The sequence below is a fragment of the Megalobrama amblycephala genome, linkage group LG23 (genome assembly GCF_018812025.1).
Source record: "Megalobrama amblycephala isolate DHTTF-2021 linkage group LG23, ASM1881202v1, whole genome shotgun sequence".
Taxonomy (NCBI): domain Eukaryota; kingdom Metazoa; phylum Chordata; class Actinopteri; order Cypriniformes; family Xenocyprididae; genus Megalobrama; species Megalobrama amblycephala.
In genome coordinates, this window is record NC_063066.1 from 20367975 (window position 1) to 20378881 (window position 10907).

Consider the following 10907-nt stretch of genomic DNA (forward strand, 5'->3'; position numbering starts at 1 on the left):
AAGAGTGTCGGTGAGGAGATTGGGCAACCTGGTAAGTTGTAAATACACATTTCACTTTTGAGTCACGTACACGTTTATCGACCTGCGAATACAAAGCGGTAGCTCTCTCGATGAACGCACGATCAACATCAGCCATCTTGCAAACAGACAACCGCCTAGCACTTGCCCCTCCCACAAGAAGCGGATTTCGCCTCGGACGCGCGTCAATTTCGCTTCAAACGCTTGTTTTTTTTACGCGCGTCTATTTCGCTCTAGACTCGCGAATGCATTCAAAATGTTCAAGCGGCAAACTAGACGCGGTAGACGCGAATTTGACACTCTATTCGCGTTTGGTGTGAAGCGCAGCATTATAACCCCTTTTCACAAGATGTAATATAAGTCTCTGGTGGTCCCAGAATGTGTATGTGAAGTTTCAGCTCAAAATACCCCACAGATAATTTAATATAGCTTGACAAATTTGCCCCTATTTTTGTGTGTGTCACTTTAAATGCAAATGAGCTGCTGCGCCCAGCCCATTTTCCAGAAGAGGGTGGAGCTTTAACACTTCGGTTGCTCAACAACAGCAAAACTGGAGAATCTCACGCAGCTTTACATTGTTCAAACTGGAGTCGGACACTGATGGAGAGACTCAGGAAGAAGGTACAACTTTCAGAATGCATCTGGATGTTTCTGAATGCTTAGTGGATACATTTATTGTTGCTTTGGAGTTGATTCAACTCATCGACTAGCATGCACTGTAAAAAAAATCCCGTTGTTTCTACGGAAAAATACCGGCAGCTGTGGTTACCAGAACAATACTGTAAAAATGACATAAAACCGTAAACATACTTACGGAGTTACATGTGAATTTTACATTTTAAATCTGTTAAATTTACGGTAAAATAATGTATTTCATTAACTGATATAATGTTAATTTACTAACCTAATGAAGTACTAATATCTGTTTTGTACCTTTATAATACACTGACAGTCACCAAACACAGTGGTGATGAGAGTCACATGATGAATCAAAGTTCATCACAAGCAGCTTTTCCACAAGCTGAGGAGGACAATACTAATATATAGATGGTGCACACAGTGTCATTCACACACACACTAAACACCATCATGGTAACATGCATGAAATTTTAAAAATGCAATAAAACATTAATTTAACAACATTAGATGTAACATAAAACCCTAATGTACATAAGTGATTAGAAAAAAATGAGAAAAACTAAGAAGAAACAGAGTTATTTCAACAAAAATATATCAAATGTGAAGTATCACGCAAGGAATTGTGGGAATGTCAATATACGGTTTTTCACTGTAAATTTTACAATGAATTGTTATTTTTCACTTCCAAAAACTGTGAATTTAACGGTATTTTACCGTAAAATTACATTAAATGTACCATTAGATCTATTACAGTTATTCACCGTATATAGTACAGAAACTTTCTGTAAACCAATCAACAGTTTTTCACTGCAGCATTTTTACAGTCTTTTACTGTTAAAATCACGGTCATTTTTTACAGTGTGTGCTGTCATGTTAAACTTTTGTGCAAATCCAGTGTTGAATTGACTCTCGTTTGTAAAGCAGTCCAGCGTAACATGACGACGTGACAACAAACACTACTACAACTGAACTCTTCCTCTTCTCTAAAGCAGCACAACATGGTCTCACCCCCTTTGTTGTGTGTTCCCAGGGGTAGGGTTTATGTAAATTTTAGGGTTTGTGATGTCACCAACCCAGGAAGAAGCTTGTTGTAGTCCCTACCAGCTGTTTGTTGTAGTCCTTAAAAAGTGATTTCTTTAAAAGAAAATATCAGTAATGGCACACCTCACACATAATCGGTATGGCATGGCTTGCACACTAACGTTTAATAACGTATTAAATATTAGCAATAGTAACTGATGCTTGCCTTACATCATAAGATCATAAAATTTCAAAATCGCAGTAATGTTACTTTCCATTTCCATAAGTGGAACTGCAGTTTGTGAGTATTAACTATAAATCTGTAAAAAAGATACACATTGGCTACTTAAATATCTTACCATTTCCCCTGTTTTCTCTGACACTCTTCTGCTAGATGCAGTGCAATTGCACAAAAACAACAGTTTTGGTCCCGCATCACTGGATTTTCACCAGAGCTGACAGAAATTTAGCTGCTCTGCCTTTTTGCAGGAGGAAAGGGCCAATTACCTCCGACCCCAAATAAAGTCTGTTGGAGCCCTTTCCCTGGAATCCATGCCATCATCCACCCAATGGATCCAACAGCCTGACCTAGTTTCCCCTCCACTAACAACCACAAGAAAGCACATACAGTGACCTGAGTCGATCTCGCTCTCTCGCTCTCTCGCTCTCTCTCTCTCTCTCTCTCTCTCTCATGTTGTCTGGCTCATTTAAAGCAACACTCAAAAACTGTGTCTGTTCCCCCCTTCTCTCTCTTTTCCCCCCATTCTTTCCCTCTCCCTGTGCAGTCATTAATAAATGCATAGGAAATTAATGACAACACTTAAAATTATGCCTGCAGTACTATTTAATTAGTATATAATGACAGAAGCTGTACATCTATCATAGCTCTCTCTCAGTCAAGTGCTTTAACTTAAAGCAAAAATGTACTGCATTAATCAAACATTGATAAGTATTACTGTAGTGCAGTATAGAATTTTTTTTAAAAAGTAACAAAATGACATGGTGCTATAAATGTTCATATAAAAATGGCTTTCTGGTTTTATTTATTGTACTATGACTTTCTGTCTTGCCTTTTTTTTTATTTTTAAATATAGCCTAGGTCATAATGTATTTATTCAAATTCTATATATATATATATATACACACCAACAATGCATTCTAGGTAATACTTGTTTTTGAGAAAATAGCCTAGTAACTTTCTCGAAAATGACAAATAGTATTACCCAGAATGCATTGTTTTACTGTATATTAATTCTTTCAATGGAAAATGGTATTTTACTGTGTAAATTTGTTTCCATTTTTTAGTGTAGTTCATATATTTAGCAAAATGCTCCTCTCTCAATTTAATTTTTCTTGCTGATTAACGAGTTTTTAGACATTGAATGGCTGAGGTAAATGTAACATTACATGACATTACATTACGTTGTCTTTCCACATTTGAAACACTTACCGATTACATGAGACATGAAACGGTAAGTTGTCTTTCAACATAACCTGCCTTCTGACGTTCATTCATGCTTATTTTTCGCCGTAACTAGTAGTAAAGAGGAAGAAATAATCGATTCACGTGCCACTTGATCAGAGGCGCGATCTGTCACGCCATGTTAAAGGATTAGTTCACTTTCGAAATAAAATTTCCTGATAATTTACACACCCCCATGTCATCCAAGATGTTCATGTCTTTCTTTCTTCAGTCGAAAAGAAATTAAGGTTTTTGATGAAAACATTCCAGGATTTTTCTCCATATAGTGGACTTCAGTGGACTCCAAATGGTTGAAGGTCAAAATTACAGTTTCAGTGCAGCTTCAAAGGGCTTTAAACGATACCAGACGAGGAATAAGGGTCTTATCTAGCGAAACAATCATTCATTTTCTAAAAAAAAAATTTAATTATATACATTTTAACTATAAACGCTCATCTTGAACTAGCTCTCTTCTTCTTCTCTATTAGAATTCCGTCAGTGTAGACGCTGGTAAGTGTATTACTGCCCTCCACAGGTCAAAGTTTGAACTAAATTCTCATATACAATATGCTTGTGCAAGTATATAACAATTAGTTCAAACTTTATAATACACCTAGCAGCGTCTACACTGCTGGAATTCTAATAGAGAGGAAGAAGAGAGGTAGTTCAAGACGAGCGTTTATGGTTAAAACGTGTGTGATATATATATATATATATATATATATATATATATATATATATATATATATATATATATATATATATATATATATATATATAGAAAATTAATGATTGTAGAGCCCTTTGAAGCTGCACTGAAACTGTAATTTTGACCTTCAACCATTTGGAGTCCATTGAAGTCCACTATAAGGAGAATAATCCTGGAATGTTTTCATCAAAAACCTTAATTTCTTTTCGACTGAAGAAAGACAGACATCTTGGGTGACATGAGTAAATTATCAGGAAATTTTAATTTGAAAGTGAACTAATCCTTTAAAGAGCGTATAAACGGTATTTATTGTTTGAATTTAGCAATAAAATTGACAGAATTTGAAAGCTGACACTTTGTTTCATATCAGAAGTAACAAAGCACAAAGCTTATTGTGATTTATTGGATGGGCACACTACAAACTTTGTTCATTCATCAACAGATAACGGAAGACTGATCTATTCTTGGGATTTAATAATCAATAATAATCATCAAATACTTTCTCCTGCTTTCACAGACAAGGCTTAAGCCTAGTCCCAGACTAAAATGCATGTTTGAGCTGTTTTAACTGCAAGCAACTTGCACTGGCTTAAAATATGTCAGTGTCATTGTTTTGTCTCAAGATGCACACCAGTAATGTTTTTTCTTTTTTTTTTTTTTTTTTTTTAATGCATGTTTATGAAAATGTCCTAATTGAACTAAGGCCTAATCCTGGCTTAATCTAAGACCTGTCTGTAAAACCAGGCCTCAGTCTTTTAGATTTCTGAAGCATCCAGCTCCCACCCCTCTCTCTCTGTCTGGGTCCCCTATGACTCATTTCTCTGTTGCCCCTGGCGTGTGAGAGCCATGTTGGACTCATGCGTCTGGTGGAGTGGAATTCAGGGGCCACACACACTGAGCCCGCTGCCAAACCACGCGCTCCAGCATCATCAGTCTGGGTTTAACATCACAGGCTTGATATCTGTTCTCAAAATGTGATTTATATCACAGTGACATCAAAAAGCTAGAAGACTAATTGTCGAGAAATTTTGTTGGTTTCATCGTGAAGAATCATATATGCGCTCATAATATTATATATTTAACTATTATATCTTAGTAGTTTATTTTCATAGTAATATCACAATATCCCAGAAATAGCCAATGTGGATGTCTTGTTACTATTACATTGTACATTATAATATATATATATATATATATATATATATGTGTGTGTGTGTGTGTGTGTGTGTGTGTGTGTGTGTGTGTGTGTGTGTTTGAAAGAAGCCCCCAAATAGACCCCAAACCTTTGAATGGTACACTACTGTCCAAAAGTTTGTGGTCAATGCGATTTGTTTTTTAAGAACTTAATATTTTTATTCAGCAATACATTAAATTGATCAAAAGTGAGAGTAAAAATTTCTGTTTCAAATAAATGCTGTTCTTTTGAACTTTCTAAGAAAGATCAAAGAATCCTAAGGAAAAAAACAACAACAAAAAAAACATTATTATGGTTTTTTTAAGCTGTTATGGATTTCTGAAGGATCATGTGACACTGAAGACTGGAGTAATGATGCTGAAAATTCAGCTTTGACATCACAGGAATAAATTACATTTTATTGTTTACACTTGCACATTTCTATGCAGCTTGTCAAATGCAAGATTTTAGATAGATAGATAGATAGATAGATAGATAGATAGATAGATAGATAGATTGATATATATATATATATATAGATTGATTTACATTACATAATACACTGATTTACGTTCTGTTGTAGTTAAAGAGCTTATCTCTGCAAAGGTGTTTTTTCAGCCATCTTTCACTGTAATATTTTTAATCAGCTCAAGGTTTTTCGCCTAGAAATATCAGCTGAACCTTATGTTCTTTATAGACATGCTTTCTTATCCTTTTATCATTCATCATTGCCTCTGGTTTATTAACTGAATAATGTAACATGATTGACCTCAGTACGCCTGTCAATACGGTGCATCGGTGATGAAAAAATTATTTATCCATCTTTAGAAACGGTAATTAAATTGATAATGGAATACAACGCTGAGCCCCGTTAACCTGAAATAAATCACCAGATAAACAAAGACGGGAAGGCCCATTAAATCTACTACATGGTATTAATTAGCAGGAGTCAAACGATGTTACCTACCTATGGGTCCTACATTTCCAGATAATACATGACATGTGGAGCCGGTCATTATTTTCAATGAGCGCTAATTCAGACAGATGGCATGGGAGGAATTTGTGGTCAAAGAACACAGGGACTAACCTCTGTTAGTTCACTTAATTGAAAAGTGAAATTAAATTATTGATTTTTGTATTTGCTCTAGACAAATGGAGGGCCATGCTGACATCCTGAGCGGGCAAGAGAGAGAGAGCGAGTCTAGCGATGTCGAGCAAAAGCAAAGTGCTCCCGCGAGCAAGACGGCCCCTCACCAGAGTAGTCAAATTCAATTTGCACAAGAGCTGTTTTAATGCCCGTGTCAGATGCTTGTCTCCTAATGCATTTTGATGAGTATGAAGTCTTCTGCTCCTAATGAGGCGGCGCGTCGGTGCGTCTGAGCGATCTGATAGCTTATCTCTCTGAAGGAGAAACAATAACGCTGCTTAAACGTCCTTGTCCTCATATAGACATACATTTAGTTGTTTATATGATTGTTCTCCATCATACAATCACTATGTGAAGTATCAATCATGTTTTGGAGAAATGCAATGTACACTAAAAAAATATTCGGTCACACTTTATATTGTCTTTAACTACTATGTATTTGCATAAAAAAGGCAATTGTCTGGTTCTTATAATACAAATACAGTTGTACTTATTGTGTTGATGATGTATATCATAAAAGACTTTTGCTGCTATTGAGGTGGGAAGCGGGTAAGGTTAGGGACATGTTTGTTGGTATGTGTAGGTTTAAAGGTTTAATGTGTAAGGGAAGGGTCAACAGTGCAATTGCACATGTAATTACAGAAATTAATTACAGCTGTTACATGCAGGGTTTTTTTGTTTTGTTTTTTAAAATATAAATACAATTTAAAATTATGTACACAATAAGTGTGTTGCATCAAATAATTCATTTAAATGTTAATTATATAGAAGTTAAAAACACTTAATATAAAGTGGGACCAAATATTATGGTAAATATACAGTAAAAATGGCAACTGTGGTTGCCAGAAATTTAACTTAAAAAATTTAAAACTTATAACTATGTATTGTATTAAATGATCTGATATTCCAATCTACCATGAAATACCAAAATCTCATTTAACCTTAAAATGCAATGATAACCACCATGATAATACTAGTGGTAAAATAGAAAGCCATATGATGAATCATTGTACTGTAAGTGGCTTGTTCATAAAACAGTCAATACTTGTGTATGAGGTGCACAGGGTCATACAGACAAAACACCATTAGGATAACACACATTTCACTATAATAATGCAATATCAACTAAACAAAATGTAACAAACTTTAATGTATATTGCTTATAACAAAAAAAAGAAAACTATTTATGTGAAATATAGTCAAATGTGATATGTCATGCAGGGACTGCTGGGTTTTAAATGTACCATTTTTTTTTCTGTAAAATTAGACTTTTTATTAGCGTAAAGGTACAGTAAATTCTGTATCTACTGTAAAAATGTTTTAGCCCTAAAGAAATGAATAATTCTTTGATTATATTTTCAAATGTTTAAAATGAAATGCCTCCATATCAGATGGAGCATATAATATATATTTCAGTAGCATATTATATATTGGTTAGCAAAACACTGACCAAAAAATTACTTGATGCACCTTTGCAAACTATAGATATTTTCACAGAGGTCAGCCTCTAAATTTTAAATGCATTGTGGTAAATCACAGTTGAATTACATTACAATCACAGTGGGTGTAAATTTCTGAGTTTGAACTGCATTTTCTCTGATTGGATTGCTATCCAATTCTGATCAGGAAATGACCAGGGGCCTCATGTATAAAACTTTACATAGATTTCATCCTAAAATTGTGCATATGCACAAAATCTAGATCCTGCGCAATATTACCTTTATAAAACCCAGTCAGCACAAGATTGTGCATACATGCAACTCCACCCCATCTCCTCCCTGAAACTTGCGCAGTAGGTCCCCCATCCAATTAAGAGCAGGAGGTAAGCGCAGTCAGGAGCGGCGTCTTCATAGAGAGGGCATTGAACTCGAGTGACTGTAATGGCTCAAATAAAGGTGGAGGCAGATAAGTGCATCTTCAGGCCTTCTTGGAGGAAGGAAAGCACTGACTCAATGCCACATCTCCGTGGGTCTTCCCCTCTCCTCAGGACCCTGACGCTGCACTCCCTTTGCACACGGTGCCCCAGCCTGTCTTGGATGCGTCTGTTGTAACAACAACACGTTTGGACACTTGTTCCAATGGCTTTCATGCCCGTAGAAATTAAAGGTCCATCCAAAGCCCGAATGTGCAGACACTTCAGAATGATGGACACATGATGTGTGCTGCAGTGCCATTCCCATCTCAGGACTCGAGCATGAAGCCAATGCTGAGACACATGCATATTGAGTGGCGTTAGAGCGACCGAAGATGCCATATGCCCCAGGAGCCTCTGGAAAATATTTGGGACCGCTGTTTTGTAGTTTCAAGTTCAAGCAGTTCAGCACTGAGCAAGCATGGTCTTCTGAAAGACGTGTTGTCAACTTCATACCAAGAAAAGAGATGCTCTGCATGAGTTGACTTGAAGTCCCAGTTGGGCTAGGTGCTTGAGGACCATGTCCCTGTGTGCACACAATAACTCTTGAGAATGAGCCTGGATTAGCCATTCATCAAGGTAGTCGAGGAATGCAAATGGCAACTTTCCTCAACAGGGCAATCTCTGCAGCTTTGGTAAAGATGGGAGGAAGCAGGGGCAATCTGAAAGGGAGGACTTTGTAATGATATGCAAGCCCTTCAAAGTCAAACCATAAGAACCGTCTATGCCGAGGAAGGATCGAGGCGTGAAGTACGCATCCTTCCGGTCTATCACCACAAACTAATCCTGGTATCTGACACACATCAGTATGTGTCTCTGAGTGACCATACTGAACAGAAGCTTGTGAAGGACCCGATTCAGTACTCATAGATCCAGAATCGGTCTGAGCCCACCACCCTTCTTGGGCACAATGATGTAAGGGCTGTAGAACCCCTTTTTTATCTTGGTTGGAGGGACAGGCTCTATTGTGTTCTTTGCTAGAAGAAATGGAGCTTGAGTGACCGAATGGAATTCAAGCGTAGTTCAGGCAGACCACTGATTGCTAACTACATCAGCTGACGCTCAGCTGATCAATTATTCCACCTACTCTAATCAACCGTATTTAAGCCCAATCAAACATGCGCCCTTCAGTCTGTCACACAAACATTTGCACCCACTACCACTCCTTCATCTCCTAGTACCTCCATTATACAGCGTTGGGTCTTCTTAGAACATAAAACTATTTGTGAATCTTTTGTAACTGTTGTAACTCTTCTGCATTGTGTATAGCTAAGAAATATTTGGTTACTGTCAGGCTGGGGGATTTATGCCAAAGGATGTATCTTAACTGTCTAGTATGGCAGCTGAGCCCCTTGATGCCTAAGCCTTTCGCCAAATTCATATTGTCAATAAATTTACTATTCTCAAAAGTGGCCACTGTACTTGGGCAGGTGCCTGGTGAATTGAATCGTGTAGCCAAGCCTTATTGTTCTGAGAAGCCAACGTGATGGGTTGGAAAGTGCTAGCCATGCGTCCAAAGTCTGTACCAGTGGCACTAAAGGAAGCACATCCAGCATACTTGTGTCGTGGTTCTCACGCCATCACCAAGGTTCACCAAGCCAGGAGACCTTGTGCACTTTGACGCTTGTGGTAAATGGTGCGCTGAAGCAACTACCTTGTTCCAGGCCTCGCTGCGAAAGAGGCTGGTGGAAGAAGCTGTGCCTCATCACAGCTTGTCACACTTACCTGATCCTGCGAGCATGCCTGATGCAGCAGAACATGAGGAGGGGAGGTATGCGTGTCTACCAAGGCTCTGTTGCAAATGTTTGATGCCAGAGCCATGAGCACTGTGTGTGTGACCCAGGGAAAGAGCCATCTTCCTGGTGGTCTCTGACCAAAGGAAATAAATGCTCTCTTCACATCCCTCCACCAGGAGTGAGGCTCAACCCCAGTCCTGGGACGAACAGATCAGCAGCCTCTCCTCCTTTCTTGGGTCGCCCGTCTCAGGTCCGCTTTACAGCCATCCGAGGGTTCTTTATCTTTTATCTTTTAGCCTGTTGATGGGTGGCCGGTGCCACCTTCCTGCGTGAGGACACTCCAGGCGGTGGTGGTGCCGAGGCAGCCTTTGCAGGGTGAAGGTGGAAGCCGACCCGCGTCGAGGCGAGATTTTATCGCCCCTGTTTGTTTCTTGACTGTTGAGAACTGCTGTGCAAAGTCCTCAACAGTATTGCTGAATAGGCTACCTTGGGAGATGGTGATGCTGAGAAAGCGCACTTTCTCGGCATCCGGCATCGCTGTTAGGTTAAGCCACAGGTAGCACTGGAGTGGACCACGAGTGTGGACATCACCTGACCTAGAGCCTGCGCCGTGTCCTTTGTAGCCCATAGGGCTTAGTCAGTCGCTAAACGACACAACAAACAGCAGTGTTGTAAGCCCTCAACGTGAGCATAAATGCACCACAACCACCCGTTCCACCTGAGGAACCTCTGTGTACACCTGACGCTGCCCTACCGTTGCGGGAGGTAAGGACGGAGGAGCTGGTATATTGTGTTCTGGCAGAAAAATGCCCTCCATGATTTTGTCAGCTCCTCGTGCACCTCCAGGAAGAAAGGAAATAGGGCAGAGCACAGCGATGCATCGTGCTCATACCCCAAGAACCAGTTGTCAAGTCGCAAGCGCTCAGGACCTGAAGACATGTGTGAGTGGAGGAATGGGAGGCCCACAGGGATTCTCTCGACGGAAACTTCTATTTCACCCCCTTGCTTGCCCTCAGCACACATCGCCAAGGCCTCGTACTCTGAGGTACAAAGACCAGGTAGGAAGCAGCTGAAGTGACTCTCAGTCTTT